This window comes from Pollachius pollachius (genome assembly GCF_949987615.1).
Source record: "Pollachius pollachius genome assembly, chromosome: 20".
In the NCBI taxonomy this organism is placed as follows: Eukaryota; Metazoa; Chordata; class Actinopteri; order Gadiformes; family Gadidae; genus Pollachius; species Pollachius pollachius.
In genome coordinates this window covers 14,932,029-14,956,245 of record NC_136953.1, presented here as the reverse complement: position 1 = coordinate 14,956,245, position 24,217 = coordinate 14,932,029, and the positions used below count along the sequence as shown (strand labels likewise).

General features: G+C 46.3%; 1 protein-coding gene across 7 annotated transcripts in view; it reads right to left on the bottom strand.

The window, feature by feature from the left end:
- The window catches only part of LOC307090792 (receptor-type tyrosine-protein phosphatase delta), a 361,739-nt gene that overhangs the window by 209,424 nt on the left and 128,098 nt on the right, over positions 1–24,217 (bottom strand). For all 7 annotated transcript variants that reach the window (XM_079757563.1, XM_079757560.1, XM_079757565.1 and 4 more), the window contains exons 4-6: positions 16,070–16,142; positions 9,239–9,349; positions 91–134 (exon numbers count right to left, since the gene is read on the bottom strand). The gene's annotated coding sequence lies outside the window, so the exon portion shown is untranslated. The remainder of the gene's footprint in view (positions 1–90; positions 135–9,238; positions 9,350–16,069; positions 16,143–24,217) is intronic.

Below are 24,217 nucleotides of genomic sequence, written 5' to 3'. Positions count from 1 at the left end.
CAAGCGTGACGATATAGAGTAAAAAATATTTTTAAAAACGCTGTCGGAACCGTCCAACAATCACACTTTTGAGATTTATTTTGGTCTTACCTTTCCCAAGCGCCATCTTGCGGTTTACGTCTCAGGAAAGAGAACTGTGGATACAAAAAGAAAAGAGGAAGAAAAGTATAAGAGGAGGAATGGTGTCATTGGTGGTCATCAGACTTGTGCGGCAATCACAGGCCAAAAGAAGAATCACGCCGAGCATAACAGCTATGATCTGTACTGTCTTGCAAGACAGGTGATGTTGTTGGGATAGTTTTATTGATGATTGATTTATTGGGTGATTTGATTGATGGCTTGTAAGTGACTTACCGGATTTTCAATTATTGTTATTTTTAAAGGCACATTTTTGTACTATCTTAACATAAGATTGGAACCAATCTTGGACACTGTGCCTTCTTCATTTTTGGTTGATCTCTGGCCTCTTTAGGATTACAGAATACTACAATGTAAACCCTGTGCTGTTAGTCTTAACCGATGACCTGATTTTGTTAGTTGATTCCATGTTTACCATTGACACTTTAGAGAATTAACAGCTCAGACAAACGCTGGTCGCCATTGTTATTGGAAATTAATTAATGTCTGGCTTAATCATAATTTGTAAACCAGTTGAAACTACAAATATACCACATGGCAGTATAGTGAAGATGTTCCAATCCCACACGAAAGGTACTGGGTTTGATCCCCAATGTCCATAACTTGTCGTCATTCTTGAGCACTTTTATGAAAAAAACTAAACATTACCAAACAAAGTGGGTAAATGTTATGCTCAACACTAGAACACAGAGACTTCCTGTAGTTGGAATCATAAAAATTATCTTACAATTGATATATGGCATGCATAATAAATAGCTGATTGTACTATTTCACTATGCACATTCAATCAAAAGGGCTGTGTTAAAGTGTGGTCCCAAGTTACTAAGCAACACTTACGGACAATTACCATTTGCCTCAGCCGACTAAAACAAAAAACCTGTGTTGTTAAATCTTCCTTGAAGCAGCACAACAAATTAGTTATTTTGCGTAAAATATATAAATAAAGAGAGTGTAAAATGGCCATAAACTAGTGTTTAATGTGCTCTGAGGCTGTTCCAGGGCATTTCAAATGCTAAATGCATTAGCAGATGTTTCTGGTCTCAAACCAGCCTGTGGACAAATATTCATATAAGTGATTAGCTACTTATTGAACCAATGGGGACAATTTAGCATTGTGTCTTTTTCACAAAAATCGGAGTATAAAATGCATCGCTCTGCTATTTTGTGTGCGACATTTAATTTCAATCATCTACATAAATATAATTTAGTGCTGCCCAGGAGTTTGTTGTGTTGATTAGTGTCGCAATTAAAAACACAAAGCTACAGACACAAACTACAAAATGGATTGAACACCACAAACATACTTTGAAACCAACACTAATTATCAAGCTCAAGTGACTTAGATCACAAAGCCTTATTGACAATCATGAACACAACATAATAAATAAAAGAAGGTTGGCGTGTCAGATGTCTTGCTCTGACTCTGAATCAACGCCGTGTGTGTCTGACTTCCTGTCCCCAGTCTCCTGCTTCCCCTCGACACTCCCTGCTCCAACTAATGAGTGCAAATTAAATTGTAGAACAGACGAACATTAGGGCGGCTGCCATTTTGACGAGGTAAAGAATACTCAATTAGGAATACTTCCCCCCTCCGCCTGCCCGGCCCCTCCAACCCGACCATGATTATTACGCCAACGCCAAGATACGTGTTTCAACTCAACAAACGCCTTCGATGGACTCTGAAGAGAAAAGGCGAAAAAGGCGCGAGTGGTGTGGTGTGGTGTGGGGGGGGGGGATAGCTAGGACCAAAACAGGATGACAGCACAGCACAGGACGTTACAGGAAGGGTGTGTGTGTGTGTGTGTTGGGGGGGGGGGGGGGGGGGGGGGTGAAATAAACAAACCGCCAAATAAAGGGAACTCTAAGTGACACCGTGACAAGAAGGCTATCGTACCGGCACCCCTGTCTGCTGCAGCTATATTTCATTACACAGCAACGAGGCTTAGGAGGCAATCAAGCATATTTAGCCATCCTCGTCCCCCCCGCCCAAAGCAATTATTACTTCCCAGTTTTTTCACTGTGGTTTGCCATGGGGAAAATGAACCGCGGTACTTATCAGCTCAATGCATACACAAGTGACTGGGGTGGAGGGCATGTAGGAGTTACTGTGTGTGTGTGTGTGTGTGTGTGTGTGTGTGTGTGTGTGTGTGTGTGTAGGGGTCTTGGTGTGCATGAATGCACGTGCGGTGTGAGTTTGTGAGGGTGTACGTGTGTCTTTATACATGTGTGTTTGTGTGTGTGTGCGTGTGTGTCTGTGCGTGCGCGTGTGTGTATATGCACCCTTGTGCGGAACAGAATTGTGTGTATGTTTAGGTAAGGCAAGTATGGCGTGGGTGACTTTCTTGAAAAGGACCAGCAATGAGCCATAGGTTACCTTTTATATCCCATTAGTGTTGTAACATCACCGTGCTTTAGGAGCATCCGTGCACAGAGAGAGAGAGAGAGAGAGAGAGAGAGAGAGAGAGAGAGAGAGAGAGAGAGAGATAACCATAAACATGTCAAGCGAAATGCATTGTTATTTGCATTCATATTGGAAAGGGCCAAATTGATGCAGGGTCAAACAGGGAAGGTGAGGGTTTATGACCTGTGCATAGCTCTACAGTCAGCAACTCTGATATATTGGGGCGGCTAGCCTTGTCGGGCTTTACGTCTGATTATATTATCATTGCCGGCGATCAATGGGAGTGACTGATTGCTCCCGAAGCACAGTCGTAGCAGTAGTAGTAGGGCATACATGAGCTGGACCAACTCTATGATTGCAAAAATAATCGCAAAATACGGAATGGCATTCCCCACATCACAAATTGAGTACCGCCATAATAGTTACGTTTGCCTATACACATTTACTTATCTTTTATGTTTCATCGGACCGCTGTTACTTCGCCTTCCCCCACATTCAAATTCGGTAAATTCTTATGAGTATGCTAACGTTAGCAGCGCTCCAACGCGACCGGCGCCTCCGATGTTTTGTTTACAGTCTCTGATGTACATTTAAGTGGCCCAACTGCCAGACACGCCATTACCATCCATCGAGGGACTTTAGAGTCCTATTTTTTTTTTTTTTTTGGGGGGGGGGGTTTAAAGACACCCTTCCATTTCGCAGCCTTCGCTTCAGTTCTGGGCCCATGCCCCCCCCCCCCCCCCCCCCCTCCGAGGACTCCCATGCGATTGGCCCAGCCATAATCATCAGCATTATGCACTCCCTCAATGGGCCTGATTTACAAGTCTGGACACGGCACTGCTGCTGCTACTATGGGGGTAAACACGAAGGCTGCTGCCCATGGCGCCCGCCGCTATCAAACGTTTTTCCCCGGGAACTTTATTGGCAGGGCGCTCGAGTGACATTCATAGTGGTTTCGGAAAGCGAGCGTCTTTAAGATTTATGATATGCAAACAGTTCATGGGGCATAAAATCACCCTGTTAAAAATGTTCCGGCTCTTGTTCAAGGCATCTAATGAATGCAGCATTTTTTGTTCCATTGCTGTTGATTTCCATGTGTATAAACAATTACGATATGGTACACTTGTGGGTGTCATACAGCTGGTTTATGTCTAGTATGTGGCTGTGTGTCTGTCAAGTCTGCGGGAGTGTATGATGTGTAACCTGGAACCTATGAAGAATTTCAACTGTTATTTCCATTAAAGGCAAAAATCACAGTCTTAGTATTGACTGCTATTGATATCAAACGTCTAAAGATCAATAAGTCTCAGTATTGATATCAATACACTTGATTTGAATCCATCCATCCCTTTATCTCCAGCCCTCCATCAATCCGTCCCCTCACATGGTCACGGTCATCACCTAGTTACTCATGTATCGGCTATTGGATTAAAGATAACCTCTGAATCAAATGCTCAGATGACGCCGGGTCTGAGGCATTGGGGGCTGGACCTGCCATGTAAATATAAACGGATCTATAAATGATCCCTCCGCCGGTGCCGGGAAACCCACACTCCTGATGTGTCTGGGGACCTCGGATCGCACTGTGTCGGCCCCGCAGGCAACGCCCGGCCCCTGCCTCAACCCTTGCGCCACTACGTTAATATCACATTGGCCCACATCCACCAGGCTGCAGCAATCAGTTTTCACACACACACACACACACACACACACACACATACACACACATCATCGTCATCATAATAACAGCAACAGCGGCTGCGGTAGCCGTGGCGGCTAAACCTCCAGGTGATAGCTGCCATTCCCCATCTCGCCGCCAGCGCCGCCACAGCACCCAGGGCATCGCCGCTGTCTAAATGGAGAGACTGCACGAGGCGGAACGGATTTGGGTGTAGATTACTAAAGTGGACCGCACACACTGCTCGTGGCGCAATTCAGGTGATGGCCCGATGAAGCAAAGAGTGTGTTGCGTGCTCGGTTCCAAAGGACGCCGATTGGTAAACTATGGTGGTTGTTTATTCGATTTTTCCTGTGGCCTGATGATGTGACAGGGCTGTTGCACGCAACAGTATTCTTTTTTTTCACATTTATTATTCTCGAAATGATTGAACGGGCAGCGATACGCGACAACCGCTGGAGAGGTAATCATATAAAAATAATGCAGACGACTCCCCCCCCCCGCACCACCAGAACGAAGATATGAAATGACCTCATGGGACTTACAAATACACTTTCCCTCCCTGCCCGTCCTACCGACTCTCTATCTCTCCATGCAGAAATGCTGCCACCTAATTCTGCTGTGTTTTGCAAAATGCGACAAATATAGGACATTCTAAATAAATATATAAGCATAGGAATTATTCACACTGGTGCGCAGGCTGCCACAAAGCTGTTGGTGTGTTTATGCTATAGACTACAGTTGAATGTGTGTTTGTGTGTTCAACTTTTAAGGACATATGAGTAATAGTGGTTTGTGCCGTGCCCACTGTTATCATCTTTCTCCATAGAGTGGGGAGAGCTGTACGATGTGAAACGACGCGATAAGGTCTTTACTCCATCGGGTCCAAGGGACTTATTGTAGTCGAGTAATTAGCTCTTTTATGTGCTCCATTCATGGAAGTGTGTGGCGTGGAAGAACATCTGGAATCCCGTGTTCCACCAAAGTGTCTGAGCACTGACGGAAAACAGCAATACTCTCTCAATGGGGAAACGAGCGACGGAGATGATTAGCTTCTAGGAGCATCTTTTCTAATTGTTCTCAGCCATTAGGGGAAGACGGGAGCTGGGACCGAGGGCGGAGTCCTGTAGTGGACTGGGCTTCGCTCCACCCCATAGGGCGTTAATTGCAGGGTGGAAGAAGTCGAATTATGAACAGATCTCTCTTCCTCCCTCTCTCTCTCTCTCTCTCCCCCCCTGCCTCCAACTGCTCTTGGTTAAAAAGATATGGAAGAATGCACAGACAGATGGTGTGGAGTGTGTGTGTGTGTGCGTGTGTGTCCAAAAAAGTGTGCGTGTGCATGCGTGATGGCATGCCCGTGTTTGTTGTATGAGCAGAAAAGAGAGGGAGAAAGAGGGAGGGCGGTTGAGAGCGAAACGCAATCAATCAATACGTACTTCATTATAGGCTGGGCAAGACAATAAGTGTATTTTGGACAAACGTTGGCCATCCCCTCGTGACATGGCCACCATAGGTGACGCGTCGATAAACGTACACATAATGGGCGTCGCCTGCCTGAGAGGAGACATAGGCGACAGCACTGTAAGGGGATGGGTGGGGTTTGAGTGGTGGCGGTGAGGATGCATTTATATTGAGACAATGCCATCTGCTGGCCACCGCAGGTATTTAAAGATTATCACTAGAATCCTGTCCGGCTTGGATAAATGGGCTCTCTTTCAAAGACAGACACCGCGCTTTCATTGTGGTAGCCATGTCTGCCGTGGCCACATACGATAGATAGGATAGTGTTCACTTCAAACCCTGAATATCCTTTGTTTTTGAGGTCGGTTTGATTTAATTTCTTTCATGTTTAACCTTTAAATAATACAGTTAATTGGAAATCAATTTCTGATCCCTCTCCCAGTGCTGGAGAAAATGAAACACCAGCGAACATAGGAGGTATCAACGATTTGTTTTTAGATCATCGTATTTAGATCTAACGTAGCTTTTTAGTTGAAAGTGGTGCGTTCGATTTTTTTGTTGTAATTCATTGTACGCAAACCATCCAGCCAGGTGGGTAACTCAGCACTCTTTACCACAACCACACCACCACATACATCAGAGGGGGATCTCGCAGAGCTTTGACTATACACTTAATTCAAATATCACCAGTGGAATTGATTCACACACTATTGCTATGAAAAGCCATTCTGTGTTGGGAAGTACAGCACCATCTTGTGGCTACCACATGGTCACATTGTGTTATTAAAACACATCCGGGCCGTAACGGAAACGGGACTAATGAGCAAGCTCGTCTCTGTGGTTAGGAGTCATAAAATATGCACCGGCCTTAAACCCTTCATCTGTAAAGCCTTGGGACACATCCTGTGGATTGTATTAAACACACAGACATACACACACACAAACCTGGGCACACACACACAAGCAGAAACACAGGCACACTAACACACACACACAAACCGAAACACAGATACACAGGCACGCACACACGCACAGACACAAACACACACACACACACACACACACACACACACACACAACTCTGCTGCACTGCAATTACTCGAAGGGTCGAAGTGAATTGAACAAATTCCTCAAACCAGTTTTCTTACCGTTGCTTCAAGCATTAATGGCGATACATGAGCGTGTTTATCGCCTCACGTTAGGGCGTGCAACACGCCAACGGGGGGAAGTTTGTTCTTAAGTCGATTACGACTTTATCTGAAAAGTTTTTCACTGGGGCGTTTTTTTTGTGCGGGTCTGTTTTTTCCTCCACTAATCACAGATTCCGCTCTATGCTAATCTATTTGCGAGCACAACTCCCCCGTACTTCGATCTCTAATCCTCTCGTCTGTCTGTGGCTTAGCGGCGGACTGACCCCGCGACGCGGCGGCGCGACGACTATCTGACACAAAACAGATTTGATCCCGCCTTTTTTTTTACCCTCCATTTAAATTCCCCCCCAACCCCCCAAGAGCACATCCGTCCTTTCTCCCCCGATGCTCACTTTTTCAAAAAGGGGCGCGTCAGCAGACCGCAGGATTATAACCTTCTTTTCATTCTTTCCAAAGCTAATCACTGGAACAGACAACCTGCATGACATGTGTTCGCTCCGACAATGCAAATATAAATTCCTTCCCCCTCGTTTAGACACCCGAGTTGATCTCCTCCTTTCATTCCGATTGTACTCCGCACAATCGGACGTCTTGACCGCCAACGCCACGCGGGGCGAACGCCGCGGGCGATTACCTCGCGCCGATGAATGGAGCAAGGAAGAGGAGGATGAGCGAGACCCGGTCCTCGCAACCCCCTCCCTGCTCTTACACTGTCTTCTGAATGACTCGGGGGTGGAGAGACAGAGCGGGAGAGATTATCCTATTGAAGAACACAAAGGGGATGATTCCTGTCGGCTCCGTGGGGGGGGGGGGGGGTGTTGGTCCGTCGTGAAGGTGGTGGGGGACGCTGCTTAATGACGGCGTGAGTCGGGGGGTTCGGCGTGTCTCGCTCGCGTTGTGTGAAACAGGTCATTACTGCGAGAGTAATGTGATCCGCTCATGCAAATCGTCTCTCACAGCGCTTTGAATCAAGCGGGGGGCAGATGGCATGTCCCGATGTCATTGGGTGGGATTTTAGCCAGTGAGGACACGTTATCGTCCTCAGCATCATCACCACACTTTTGTTGAATCAATACTTTTTGAATCGGCAAATGACTTGCCTGTGAATGGGCTCACAAGGTGAGGAAGAGTGAGGTTTGATAAACACATGGCATTGAGCGTGGGTTACAACACGCTGGGATGGTGAGTGGGTGTCCATGAAATTAGCCTTGATATTGTCTGTGTGTGAGTCAAGTAACAACAGTAGGACTACAGAACACCAAGAAACAAATCTATCCCAAGTGTGTCATCCAGGAAGAACTGCTTCAGAGAGTCATCGGCTGTCAGCTGTTGAATGACAACAAGCACTTTTTCAAATGAATTCAATGTTGTTCATGCAGTTGTTTTTTTTATAATTGCTTGGCTTTATACATCAACGCTTTTCTGAAACCACACGTTTACGAGCGCTCGTTCTCAGGGCACGCACGTCACGTGCACCGATCGCGTGTGATAAACGCCGGTGGGTGGGGGACAGGGGTGTGTGTATCATCTAGGGGGGGATTATTTGTGGGGTCTACATAACAGTTATTCCCCAGCCGCAGCTTGTCAAATGGCGGGGCACGGCCCGATACACTCCCAGGTTCACAAAAAGCCACTGGACTTTGTAATAATTCATGGACCAAAAAGCCCTCAGTGTGCTCCCACCCTACAATATTTATGGCGGGCCTGGGTGCGTTTGCTAAGCCTCGCTCTCACAGAGGCCTCGGGGGTGCGATTCTTTATGTATGGTTTGCATTAATTATTTATTTTGTATGTATTCCTCTGAACGTGTGCAGGCTATGGCGTTTTGCACTGTACCGCGGAATGCCGGGAACACCCTGGGAGGGAAGAGTTCTCCGATGAGCCACAACATCTGCTGCCGGGATGTTGCCTTGGTCTCAGACATGTGAAGATGAATAATTAATGATAAAGACAGTATGCTCGTTTTTGCTTTGGCGAATGTCTGGACTAACTTGTCTAGGAATTACATAAGTCGTAAGAGGTTGTTCAGAAGCGACATGGTAATCTTTTTTTCCGATGCAACTTCAACAAACATATCAACTCATAAAACATACCAAATTCAAATCAAGCGACTGGATCCATGTTCACGTTTGTTAATTTAACTCTTTTTATATCTATATATGTATTGGATTACAAATGTGAAAGAGAGAGAGTGAGCAAGAGAGAGCAAGATGGATGGATGGATGGATGGATACATAGATAGATAGATAGATAGATAGATAGATAGATAGATAGATAGAGATATCTTCTGTATAAAAGTTGATTGAAAACATTGCCTAATAAAGAACAAGACTAAATCCCCCGTGCACTTCAATGAACCGGTGAATCCCCTGTGCCCGTCTGTTACGGAGGGGTGCTGACCCTACTAACCTGGTGCCCAGGCTCCAACGTCGGGTTCATGCAGGTGCCAACATCGTGTCCAACGCTCCGGGCGTTCCTCACCAACCCACCACTCAGTCCACGACCCCCTTTGACCGCCACCTAGGAGATAAAGAACAGGTCGGAGTCAGTGGCGCTCCATTAATGTGTGAGGGCAGCACTGTTTGTGTCGGAGGACACTTTGTAATTCCCTCGTTCATCAATGCATTCACACGCGCATGAATAAACTCCTGGATGTGATCCATCACACATCCATCCATCCATCCATCCGTCCATTCGTGAATGAAGTCAGCAGGTCATTCATTATTTATTTACTCATTCAGCTGTTGTCTTCATGTACTTCAGTACAGAACATAAGTCTATGTAGATATTTAAACATACAGTATTATTCTTTCGACATGCAACGTTTCTACTTCTGCAATGTGCTGCTGTATCACCTGAAATTTCCCTCACAGCAGTGTTAGCTTATTCAAACGCTACACGGTTCATATCGGGCCTTCTCATAGCCCGAATGTCTTATTCACTCTGTTCATGAGGCCTACAAAATAGATGAACCCTTTGAACATCCAGAGGCTTGACTGGAGACCCAGGTGAGGTGATGCCTGACTGTACTTTGCTTCGGACTATCATAACTTATCATACATCCCATACAGTTGTAGCTGCCTTAGACATGCAAATTAACTAATACGTTTATGTAATCCCGTAGTCCTACATTCAATTAAACAGAAGTTTTGCTTGAATAATATCTTAGTGCAGTTTCCACAACCATAAGATACAGACGATTATAATTTGTGCAGAAATGCAGTTTGATGGACGTCTCGGCCACCATAGTTGTGCGCATAGCCCCACAATGTTGGACTTGGATTGCAAATTTTATATTACTACTGTTTATAAAGTGCTTAGCCCTGTAATGTTCAGCTTAATTCTCTTTTAAACAAAGCATCTTTGGAATCTAGTCTTACTTTAGGTGTTCTTCACTTCCTTTCTCTTTTCATTTTGCAAATGTTTGCTGAAGAAAGACCCAGCAGGTGTTTTGGATCTGCATCTGATTACTAGTTTTCATTTAGATAACGGGATTGGCCAGTCATGGCTCACCAATATAAAAGTCTCACAAAACGTAAATCAAAAGGTAGAGAATACATTCAAAAGAAGAATACATTAACTGTTAATGTATTCTTCTTTTTAATGTATTACTTGTTTCTCTACCTTTTGATTTGAGTCAATTTTGACTCAATGGCACCCCATATCTTCACAAAGAATTTGTTTGCTCTGTACTGAAGGATATGAGGATAACTTGACATAAGACATCCTGCATCTCCCCTCATTAATCCACTCACTCACTAATTAATTAAATTCATCCAACACCACCAACATGATTCAGACTCAACAAAACCAGCATTCCAGTCACGCAGGCAAGCACCTGATAATGTTTGTTCTGGCTCAAGTTTCATTCAGCCCGGCCCGGGTACTTAATGTCCATAACATTATTAACTCCTACTGGGAGATACCACTCGTCTGAAAGAAGAGTAATGCATCTTTGTGAAAAAAGAGAACCAGACACAAATATTGCTAAAATTACCATCGCCAGCGGGGCTGTTTTTCCTGCGCTCTGCTGTAACTTATTTATTGTGCCAAAGAGAAGGGGAGAACAAGACACTGGAGATGGCCAACACCAGCCAAATACATGATTCTGGAGTGATCCATTTCCGTCCCTTGAGTGGATGACGCATTATCGTGTGCCGCTCTCCAGGCGCAGACACGACGGCGCCGCAATTACACCACCTTTTAGCTAAATAAAAGACCTCGCCGTTGCCGACGGTAACGCGATAATATGGTAACCGGCCGCATCGCTGAGTCGCGATGAAGGGGATCCGATGAGCAGTGTTTATTTCAACGTGGATCTCCATCTATCTGCTGAGCTGAATCTAGTATCATTTAGTTGCTTTATTATCCAGAGATTAAATTATCCAGAGAGTGCATTCTATACACGGGTCATTAAAGGTGGGGTTAGACATAGAGAACATGGTTACCACAAGTACACACACACACTATCTATCTATCTATCTATCTATCTATCTATCTATCTATCTATCTATCTATCTATATATATATATATATATATATATATATATATATCAAACCATCTTTCTGTCTGTCTATCCATTTATTTACATCCATCCATCCGTCTTCACATGTAGAGTCGTAATCGGGTAAATAAACGAACAAGACCACAACAGGACTTAAAATGCATGTAAACACCTTTAACCGATCTGCTTCGCACAGAAATCGGTAGATGAATGGACAAGCGAAATCGGATAAGAACACCTAGAAAACGCGTTCATAGACGGCCTTCTACCTGCATGAGAACCCGCGTTGTATCGGAGTTTGCGTTCTGCGCCTACTCGTGATCTTGAGGCCGGGGGCCGTGAGCCGGAAGGAGAGGGTAGCCGTGTTGTTGTTGCCATAGACATGAATAATTCTTATTTCTTAATAAATATAAATATTTAATTCTTTTTATTAATTTTTATGGTTGTCGCCGTCGGAAAACGGAAGACAGCGATTTATTTAAAAAGGTTGGCGGTGTCGTCGCCAATGAAGTTACCCCTTAGTGTATCTTCATCAACATGCGTTCAGTACACACTACGCCCCGATTTCACCCAAGGCTGAATTGAAAGTGCACGTTTCCCTAAACGTTGGTGATCAGCGAGGTTGTAAAGAAGCAACCTCGGGCAAATCCGTCGAAATAAAAGTTTTTTTCTTCTGACGTGTAGGCGATCTTCTTCATTAATTGCGCCGCTACCGGACTGACGGGGATATTCTCTGATATTATGAATCTTAAAGACTGCGTCGGGTTCTCCGACTCTGGTACTTACACAACAACTCGTAGTGGGGGTTATCTCGGCCATGGTGGAGAAGGAATTGGGGGAGGGAACTCTGGGTTTGACTCTGAAGTCCAGGTCGAAACGCGACATATGAGAGGAAGGGATTGTTGCAGTATGGGGGACAGCTGTCAGTTCACTTCGGGTCCATGTCATTTCTCCGACGCTCCATTTGTTCTGACCCGCGGTCGTATGCGGACTCCTCCGGCTGGACTCCTCCCGCTGCTCCGCCGCCGGAGGAGTCCGCATACGACCGAGAGGTCGTAACAATGGAGCGTCGGAGACATGACGTGTACCCGAAGTGAACTGACAGCTGTCTCCTGAAAACATCTATCTCGAAGGCCGCGTCTGCCTGAGTTTGTAGTTGCTGGTGACGTCAAGAGGTCAGCCGGTGGCTTTACTACCACTAGTTGAAATGGGTACAGCGCCACCTATCGTACGAGGGAATGACATGCTTCGGCCAATGAATCGATTATCTCACCGCCATGTATACGCGGACAATTGCAGTTGTCCAATAGTGGAGCATAGTTGATCTATGGATTTTATCTTATTAAGCTCTGCATGTAAATGTACTGACACTCTCTCTCTCTCTCTCTCTCTCTCTCTCTCTCTCTCTCTCTCTCTCTCTCTCTCTCTCTCTCTCTCTCTCGGCCCTTGTCCTTTAGTAATAATAACAATAATCATAGCAATTATAACTATTGTATACTATTTCACATAACATTAACTCGACACAGTCATGTGAAGTATTCTAAAATGCATACCACCACCAATCCCAAAAGTTTTGTTTGAGTGATGTACACAGTGACTATACGCAGTGACTTCAACAATAGCAAGACTTGCTTCTCGACAAACTGTGAAAAGTAAAATGGCGGAGATTTCTTAGCCTTCATCCCGGTGATAGATCTACGCTCAAAGCAACGAGCAAAAGGTCAATTGAAGAGACTTTCTCCTGGCATCCCAGCTGCCTCTCTCTTTACGAGCTCTCTGGGTAAACGTGTGCGGTTCACTCTCACCATTTGCATAAAAATAACCTCTTGGAAAGTGCATTCAGCCCAGGATGAGATGTCTTTAGAAAACAGCTTGGATGCTCATGGGCAAATCCTCCATCCTGTGGAGGCTACGCAGTCCTGGAATGTGAAACTGTTGAAGTCTTCAGGTGGGTTTGTTCCTGTGTGTGTGTGTGCGTGTGTGTGTGCGTGTGTGCGGGTGTGGGTTTGTGAGTGTGTGCATGCACGCAAATCATTGTGTTTCATGTGTAAGTGTGCGGCCTGGGTAAACATGCATATGACACACTATCTGTGTGTGTCCTTGTCAGATGAGTGCACGCATAACAACACCTGCACCTACACACAGTTGACCTGGATGCTGTGCATCGGTGTGTGTGTGTGTGTGTATGTGTGCAGTCCTCCAGCATGAATAGGGGGGGGAGGGGGAGAGAGAGAGAAGCTCCTGCCCTCTGAGTCTGGCAGCCATGATTCTCCCATGACCCAGCACAGAGTCGCCTCAAGCTCCATCATAAATCATAACCCGGGTCACACTTAAGAATCCCTGCATGCACAGACACACACACACAAAAAAAATTGGTACACACACAAATATGGGCAGACACACACAAACAGAAACACAGGCACACACACACATACACTCATGCACAAACTCACACAAAAACATGGGTACACGGTACACAAATAAAACTGGAGACGCACACAAACAGAAACACGAGCACACACATACATACACACACACACACACACACACACATCCATACACTGCCTATAACACGTACATGCACATGTTCACACGAATACACACACAAACACACACACACACATGCAAGGTTCTTAAACTGATCTTGAATCAAATATTCAGAACTATATTCAAACCGTTCGGTACTCTTTGCTAGCAGGCTTGTGTGTTGTTTTGGTGTGGCCGTGCCTTTATGTTAATATTGCTACATAGTATAAGTGTTCCAGTGTTCTTCAGTTTTCAAGGACAAGAAGTCCATGGCCCTAGAGCCATTGTCACAAGACACGGCTTCACCGGACTCAAACCATTAAACACCGTCCCGGTTAACTTTATGAAGGGTTTTATAGCCCCGGTTACATTTCTCTTCAAAAACGACTTTGAATCCTTTGCATGTAAAACGAACGCAAAAATTGAGGCGTAGGAATAAAAATCAGTGACATCCCAAAGTAAAAAGACGCGAGGCGTTTGTTACACCGTCGATTTTAACACTGGAACACGGCGGCGTTGTTCCCGCTCCTCGCTCAGTGCTCAGCCCTTAAGCTGTTGTCTTCTCCTTCGACGGGGGACCACGTCTCCAACTGTCAACCTTCATCCCCGTCTCTCACACACCTGAGCCTTCTCCGGCGCTCTGTACATAACGAAGCACTGCTGGGGGGGCGAGAGGGGGAGCGTCTTCCACTGGAAGCACGCCGTTCAGCCTGGCTGCTCAGCCCCAGCCTCCTTACTCTTACTTAGTTGGAGTTGTTGTTCGCCTTTTTTTTTTTTTTTTTTCCAGATCTGAAATGCAACCGGGTCACTCAGAGACAAGGAGAGGGCCTTCTCCCGGGAGCGATGCTCACGTTGAGTTGAAGTGTGGGAGGAAGACGGGTTTGTGTGCGTGGTAAGGTTGCATCAACGCGTGTGTGTGTGTGTGTGTGTGTGTGTGTGTGTGTGTGTGTGTGTGTGTGGTGTGTGGGTGCAACACACTGTAAAACAATTATTCTGCCAGCACTTGGTGATGGGTTCACTGATAATTCTATGGACACATGGTTGAACCTTGTGACTTCAGCATATGCTGTTTGTGTGTGTGTGTGTGTGTGTGTGTGTGTGTGTTGATAAGCTCATTTGAGCTGAAATAACAGCGTTGTTTGTGCAAGGTCTCTCCATGTCCATGTCACACAATATCTTCCTCCTTCTGAAGATGACGATGTCGTCGGTGAAAGTAAAGTTGAGGACTAATTTATGCGACTAGAGAGGATAAGCTTTTAGTACAATGTCTTTTCCACAGCTGAAAGCTTTGTGTCTATATTATTTAGGCATTGTGTTACTACTTTAATCAGGCTGTTTTTCATTGTGTATATTGCATATCTTTATTGTGTGTGTATAATTGTGTTTTCTACAGCCTGTCTTATTTTCTCCAGGATAAATATAGTCTCTATCCATCTATTTATCTATCTAACTATGTGTGTGTGTATGTGTGTGTGTGTGTGTGTGTGTGTGTGCACGTTTGTGGGTCTGTGTGCATGCGTGTGTTTAAGTGTGTGCTTATGTGTGTATGTGTGTGTGTGAGTGTGCGTATGCGTGTGTGAGGGAGGGTAACAGGTAATGATAGACCGTCCTGGTCTTTGCGTAGCAGTTAACCACTTTGTACTCTAGAGGGCGTTATTAGCCTGCTTTAATGCTGGCATTGCTGCCTTGTGGATTCAACTGAAGTAATCCCCGGTATATAGTATACCTGTATATAATGACTTCTATATTATCAACTAAACGTCAAACTAATTCACTTTAGAATCCTTTAAGGCCAGCTCCTTATTCTCTGACACCGGTTTAAAACATGGGACTGAAAGGTTGTTAATAAATTTAAGTCGAGAACTTATTCATCACGGTGATAATATTCAATACATAAGAAGGCTAAGCTAAATTGATTTAATCTGTGAGTGTACCGTGCATCAGGCACCGACGTTGGGTGGGATGTCCATTTTAACCCTGTTTAGTCGCTTGACCTATCATTTGATTTCCAACATTTGACATTCTGAAAACCCTTGAACAGGTGCACGCCTTGACATTTGATAATTGCAAATGTGATTACGCTGTTGGAGCTGAATCCAATATACAGAGTGTATGGCTGTCAGGAGTAATTTCATTGGTGTGTGTGTGCGTCTGTGTGCGTCTGTGCTTGTGCGTGTGTGCACGTGTGTGTGTGTATGCTTTTTCTCACCTGCTTGGAATGCTTGATCGCGATTGCTGCCAACGACCAGAAAAAAGAAAGAAGAGAACTCCTCTGAACCTCCCTGTGAAAAGAGAGAGAGAGAGAGAGAGAGAGAGAGAGAGAGAGAGAGGGCGAGAGAGGGGGCAAGAGATACAACCAGGTCAGGGTGTTTAACAGTAAAGTACCCCGTTTGTTTGGTCAGGCAGAGAAACGTGTCACCAATGGGAATTGATGTTTGTGGCCATCAAATCCTTGTTGGTTTTATCCTCTTCTGCAGAGTTCTACAGAAAACCATCAATAGACCACACACACTCATACCCCCTCCCTATGAATAATTAGGGCTGCTGAAAATAGAATCTGTGTTGTGCGAGAGCTGCAGAGTTTGTGCAGCGCATCATGAAGACGTCACAAAGCAGGGTGTGTCGTCATGTCTGTTTTGTAAGACTTATACAATTTTGCACATCAACACACGCACACGCAAAACACCAAAACACTTCACTTATGTTGGAATGCATGCAGGGACATTAAATGTATATGCCATGAAAACAATACCCGCACCTATATATTATGCATACAAGTCATATGCGCACACACACACACACAAACACACACACACACACACACACACACACACACACACACACACAAATAAGTGGGGATGGTTTAGTCAGTCGCTGTGTTTTAACGTCTGGAAAAAAGGTCCCAAGAGTTCATTGTGAATGCAAAACACAAACACACTTATCTCACACACACACACACACACACACGGTGTGGGGGGGGGGGGGGGGGGGGGGGTGTGTGTGTGCGTGTGTGCGTGTGTTTGTGTGTGTCCATTGAAGAGTATCCCAATGTAAGTGTGTGTGATTGTGTGTGTCAGTGGAAGTGTACCCCCATGTAAGTGTGTTCATGCGTGTGTGCTTGCGCGCGTGTCTGCGTGTCTGCGTGTGTGTGTGTGTGTGTGTGTGTGGTTTTATGGCCTCGATTAACACTGAGTTACACCGAGCGTTTACTCTGCGTTCCCCTCCTTCCACTCTTGGCGTCAGCGTTATCGGAGACACGAAGATAAATAAATAAGCTCTGATAAATCAGGGTCTTTTCCTTCAACGGTAAGTAAGCTGGGAGAAGGCGTTGTGCTAAGGACAGCGACGGTGATATTAACAGTTGGCCCACCGGGAGTTGATTGTGTGTGTGTGTGTGTGTGTGTGTGTGTGTGTGTGTGTGTGCATGCGTGTGTGTCCATTTAAGTGTACCCCCATGTAAGTGTGTGTGTGTGTGTCCGTGGAAGTGTACCATGTAAGTGTGTGTGTGTGTCCTTGGAAGTGTACCCCCATGTAAGAGTTTGTCTGTGTATGTGTGTGTGTGTGTTTTCTTCAAATATAAACTTTAGAACTTTAAATCGACTCAATAATGTATTGAATCCTGTCAAGACACGCACCCAAATGCGCCGCGTCTGTGGGTTGACGTCAGCCCCTCCCAGTTACACGACCACGTTCAATTCCCGAACACATCGGGAAAAAAACCCGCCAGCCAATCAAATTGTTCCCAAATAATTCTGAAGCCTGATTGGACCAGCCCGGTAACAACCCGTCCTCGCTGGCACGTAACGCCACCCTGGCAAGCCCCTCCCTGGCAAGCCCCTCCCTCTCCCCCTCTCTGTGCTGTTAAGTCCGTCACGTGGGAAACATTCTTCTCGTCATTCCCTTCCACGGACTCCCATCAGCTGCGGGAACGCCGTCATCCTCCATGTGCCGTTGCGCCTGAGGGCCTCCTGAATGAAGGAGCGCTGGGGAGAGGTGCTCCCGTCCTCCGCGATCACGGCAACTACTCCCGGAAATGCACTAATTGCCACATAAGCCTGGGGAACAGCAGGGCCCGCTTGCTTGTTTCTACAGCGAGCATAGTGGCGCTGTGCGGGCCCGAACATCACACTCCAGAGTTTGACACCATTGTGTCAAAAACTTGGTGCTCAGCTCGTCAGTGCCTTCTCCGAGCCGCGCGCATGTGTGCCCAAGCCAGCGATAGCTAAAAATGAACACTGGGGATGCATTTTATCTCTCTCTCTCTCGCTCGCTCTCTCTCTCTCTCTCTCTCTCTCTCTCTCCCGCTCGCTCTCCCTCTCTCTACTTCTCTCTCTCTCTGCCTCTCTCTCTCTCTCTATCTACATCTCTCTCTCTCTGTCTCTCGCTCTCTCTCTCTCGCTCTCTCTCTCTCTCTGCCTCTCTCTCTCCCTCCCAAACCTTTCTGCCTTTCCTGCTCTCCCTCTCTTTCTCTATTCCTCCATCACTTCCGCTCTCTGTCTCTCTCTCTCTCTCTCTCTCTCTCCCCCTCTGTCTCCCCCACTCTGATGTAGTATTATTAATGTATAACGAAATACACGCTGATTAAGGCACATCTGTTCCGTTGGGAATTTGCATCACGTAACCAACCGCAGGGAGCTGTGGCGGTGGTTTTGTTTGTCAGTTTGACGTTGATGGGGTGTCATGCAAGCATCCTCGAAACGTACCAAACCCAGCCTCAAAGCTCATAAAAATAGAAAACTTAAACTTAGAACCGTCGACTGGCTGCAAGTCTTGGTAAGAGTGCTGCTGCATGCGCTGTGTTTATGAATTGTTTTAGGGGAAAAGATATGAATGATTTAAAAAGCAGGATCTTAGTTTGAGTTTTGTTGTTAGTGCTTTAATGAGCCGAGAATCATGCTTGCTTGAAGTCGATGACACTTCTCACTTTTTATATCCGTTGTTCTAAGATTGATTGGAAGCACGCCTCCGTATTCATGCTCCTTTCATCTCTGCCCAGACAGAGAGAACGAAAAGAGTGCAACATCATTATCTTCTGGGAATCCAACGTTGGTTAGATTCACTGTGAGTGAATGGCAACCGGAGAACGAAAAAACTTATAAAATAAAAAGACAAAAATAAAGGTGACGCATTCAGCTGCAGAAGGACAGAAAAAAAAAGTAGACGCGACGCGTCTTTGGAAGCAGAGAAAGTTGTCAAAGTTTAGATGAGACTTTGCCCACACCTACCCTTTATTCACCACAAAGAGGAGGACCTTCTGTGAGCTAGGGGGAGATTGGATTCTTGTCGACGGAGGCTGAAGCTCTTTCTGCTGGGGGAATCTACCGCCAAGCAGTTTGATCACTCAAGAGTCTCATTGACGGCAAGACTGATGTGCAGGAAGCAGTAGATGGATGAACATTTATGTGTGTCGAGGGGGAGAGGGGAGGGATGAAGAAAGAGAGGGAGAGAGAGACAGAGAGAGAGGTGGAGATATGAAGAAACAGTGGGAGAGAGGGACATAGGGCCCTATCTTGCATCCGGCGCAGTTGACTTTCTACACTGACGCATGTGTCTTTGCTAGTTTGCAACTGGCACAGAGCGTTCTTTTCCCTCCACCGCCACGTGCCTGTCAATTAGAGAATGATCTTGCGCCCCAAGGGGCGGTTTGGCAAAAGGAGGAGGCGTGTTCTGGCGCAAACGTTCCCTGGTGCTATTTTGCAGTTTCAGAAAACAATTGCGCCACAAACCAGGAAACACCTGGTTTAAAGTCAGTGGCGCGTTGTTCAGATGCTATTTTAAGGTCGCATGCATAATGTTGCTTGTGCACCTCGCACATACACTTTGTCACACATTCTTGGTTAATTATTTGGGAAAGAACAGCTGATACAGCGGTAATAAGTTGTACTTTTAAATCAATGCATCTGCAAACACCGTACAGCAAACACATATTTTCTTGACACAGACATCGTGTACAAGCCCATAACTTTTAGGATTGATGAGTATTTGATCGTGAGAAAACATTGTTTTACCGCGAGTGAGTGTTAAAAAGAATGAATGAATGGGGGCACGTGTGTGTGTATGTGTAAAAGAATCAATGAATGCGTGTGCGCGTCCATCTGTTTAAACACACGCAAACTAAACACCTAACGCATAATACAGTCCATGGCAATGTATATTAACGGTGGGACATATGCATATTAGGAACACAAGTCGATAACGATAATGCATACAATACTGGTAAGAAACAATGTTTGTTAATGCATTGCGTATCATATGTGTGTTAAGTTTTCTTTGCCGAAATTTATTTGAGGACTCATTGTTTCTGAAGCTGTGGAAGAAAACGCTATTCCATGTGCGAATTAGGCCATATTATTTGGGCATAAACTGAGCCATTTGAAGTTTGAAATTCATGTGGTAATGCATCTGTCTCATCGGAGACTGCAAACGTGCTGTCAAAATATCAACTCGTCAGATTTAAATGCGCTCTTAAAGGGGATGGGAGATGGCACTCTCATTGGTTTATTGCACGTTACGCCCAAACCACACCTTACAGGTAATCAGGCTACTTCAGACCGACCCTTTTTAGATTTGCGCCGGGCGCAAGAGTCATTTATGCACCGGTAAAATAGCAACGTCGCTATAGGACCGCCCACAAAGCTACTTGCGCTTGGCGCTTCTCACTTGCGTTTCAGACCGTTAAAATAGGGCCCATAGAGAGAGAGAGGTGGAGAGATGAAGAGAGAGAGAGAGAGAGAGAGAGAGAGAGAGACAGGGAGATATAGGAAGCGCGAAAGAAAGAGAGAGAGATGAAGAGGCAGACAGAAAGGTGGAGAGAGGATAGATGGGTGACATATTGCAAGGGATGAGATGTGATGGATGGATAAATAGAAAGATGGATCGCTGGAATATGAAACACTGACGATGACGAGCAGAGGAGGGGAGGGAGTGATGGGCGACGTGCTCCGCTGGCATTTTTGGCTCATCAGAAACCCTACACCTCTTCCTCCCCCCCCCCCCCCTCCCATCTCTCCTCCTTTTTCCAGTCATCTTTGCGGAAGATGATAGCATTGATCATCTGCTTAAAAGGACCACTTTTCCTGTCAACGTATCACCTCGCCTCACTGGAGCTCACGGGCCTGGTTGCCTCAAAAAGGTTTTGCTCGCGGGTGAGCGTGTTGAGTACCTGCGATCCTTTTGGATCTCCTTTGCCTCCGCACTGACGCCCCTTGTCTTGTTCCTGCCGCCTGACAAGTCTAACTTTTATCTGGATTTCTGGCGGCGAGCCTAACCAGCTTTTTAGTTTTATAGTCTATTAATCAATTCATTAATTGATCCGTTCACACATGTTCTAGCACCGCGTGGGGCGGCAGTGGCTCAGCAGGTACTACGTATTGACTGGTAGCCAGAAGGTTGCTAGTTCAATCCCCGGCTCCTCTAGCTGAGTTTCGAGGTGTCCCTGAGCAAGGGGCACCTCACCCTAACTGCTCCTGACGAGCTGGCATGGTCGACTCCGTCGACGGCATGTAAATGTGTGAATGAATAGTCGCTTTGGATGAAAGCGTGAGCAAAATCCCCTAAATGTAAAATGTAAATGTAAAAAGAAATTAAGTCCTATGTAAGAAGCGAGGTTAACTAACACAACCCTGCCTCAAACACGCTCTGTGTGCGTTGCTTCGTTAAAACGATTTGTTTTTGTGAGTTGTACAAATATGGACCAGCGTTCCTGCTCTGGGCTGGAGGCGCAGGTGAAGCACAGTATCCAGGGTACTGAGACGGAGTCTGAGTCGAACACAATGGAATCAGCAGCCAGCGTCCCTCTTCCGCTGCTAATAAACACCTAAGTGAAAATCACTAAAGTGAAAACAAAATGCAGCTTATTCCATTACCGCCATCCCTCCCACCCGCCAGCCCACCCCCCCGCCCACCTTCCCATGATGCATCAGCGCATACACCCGCCTCCGAGAGGACGTAGCCATCTCCCAGGGCCCCCGAAAGGGGAACAAAGGAATAAATAGATTTGGTTTCCGCAGATTGCTCCCCTCCCAATATAAATCCACCGGGCGACGCATAAATCTCGGGGCGGTTCGCGCTGCGGCCCCCGTGCCCCTGCTTATTAGCCGGGCGCGGGTTTCGATTTATCACCTCGCGAGGACCAGAGAACAAAAGGAGCCAGGAGGATTCTCCGGGCTCCCCCTGATTTATGACGCCCCCGGACAGACGGGCGTTTTTGGGTCATGCAAATTGTACTGTAAAAAATCAATCAGGGAAATGCAGTGCACACAGACCTTGCACAGCAGTAGCCAAACACACACACACACTCATGGAGGAAAGTGTGCACACACGTGCACATACACAATCAACCACACACATGCGTACCCATAGACATTGCACAGCAGTATCCAAACACACATAGATGAAAGCGTGAACATGCACAACCACAAACCCACACACATGTGCATACACACACATGGTAGAACATAGACATTGCACAGCAACAGCCAACACGCACGCACACACACACACACACACACACACACACTCTCACATAGATGAAAGCGTAAACATGCACAACCACAAACCCACACATACATGTATACACACACATGCGCACACATGTATATATGCACACACACACACAACCGCACACACACACACACACACACACACACACACACACACACAAAACCCCCGCCAAACACACTACATCGTTCACAGAGTTGGACTGGTTTCCTTTGTGGAGAGGAGGACAGTGAACTATGGGCTGAGTAGTGGCCTCACACCGGGTGGTTAGGATCTGTTGAACCAAGTGATGCATGAGTTGCCTGGCTGGAAGATGATCCACTAGCTCAACTCAAGCAGGCAATAACTTCAACCCAAGCAGACTCCTACAAATTCCCCCGAACCACAAACCGCCCTCCCACTTCATTTATTGATGTTTACTGCTCGGCTTGTACTTCCAGTCGTTCGCCACTAGTGGGTGCTGTTGCTCCAGCGATCCCTTTCCCCTCGGTTCCCGTGACCCACTTTCCCCGTGGCGGAGAGAAAAGAGAAAAAGAAGGCACTTTAACATGGCCGCTTCCCCTCACCTGTACTAACTTAAGGAGTGAACTCATCTCGGCAATAGGATGGCGGCGACCTCATTTGTATCGGCCCGCGCGGACTAAACGGCTGGCTGGAAGGTCAGAGCTCTCTGTGGCCAGTATGAGGCGTTCCTAGAAACCAGTAGTCAGAGCCAGACAGACTGGATGGGTTCCCTGCATCGCCTGTTACTTTTTAGCACAGTGAGTTAGCGTCTCATCACCTCCCTGTCAGAACAGGACTGCCGTGCCGATCCAAACACAGTGGCGTCATTCCGTTAAACCGGAGGTACGACGTACGGATGCAGAAGTGTCGTGCTGGGAAGACCACACCCATCAGCATTATCTTTGTGCGTGTGTGTGGGTGTGGGTGCTTTCACAACCCTCAGGTCGGTCGCTGTATCATAACAAACAACCTGCACTGGACAGCAGAATTCTTCCAGTCCACCCACTACTAATAACATAGTGTTGTCATCTCTCTCTATCTCTCTCTCTCTCTCTCTGTCTTTTTTTAGGCAAACTGCATATACTCTCAACGGCGGTGGCTCATAAGACTTGTCGTTTGCTGAGTGGGCAGTGGAGAGCAGAGGAGGTGGAGGAGGAGGGCGAGAGGTAGAGAATCAGGGAGAGTGCGAGCGAGAGAGCAGTGGAGAGAGTGAGAGAGAGAGAGAGAGTGAGAATGAGGAAGGAAGGCAAAGAGAGAGGGAATGGAGAGAAGGAGAGCGAGAGAGACGGAGGGAGGGAGAGAGAGAGAGAGAGAGAGAGAGAGCAAGGGAGATAGAGAGGGAAGAGTTATCTAACAAGATTAGTGGAGAAGGAGAACAATGGAGTGGAGAGCACTTAAAAATACTTCTGGCATGAGCCCTCTCGCTGAAAAAAAGGAGTGGGGTACGAGTAACAATAGCTGAATCAATCTCTCACGAGCCTCTCTCTACCGCTCTCTGTCTCTCTCTCTCTCTCTACCTCTCACCTCTTTTCTCTCTCTCGGCACTATCTGGCTTGCACTCTGCCGTTCCAGCCTTGGGGACAGAGGGGCCATGTTAATAATGGAGGGGAGAGAAACGAGAGAGAGAGAGAGATAAAGTAACACACAGGAGAGAAAGGTGGGTAGGGAGAGAGAGAGGTAGCGAGAGAGAGAGGTAGCGAGAGAGAGAGAGAGAGAGAGAGAGAGAGAGAGATACAGTGCAGGGACAGGGAGTGGAGGGATGGATTTTAATTAACCAATCCAAGAAGAAAAGACTTTCCATTTAGATGGAGTGACAAGATCTGAGGGGAAGGGGGGGGGGGGTATTGGCACTGCA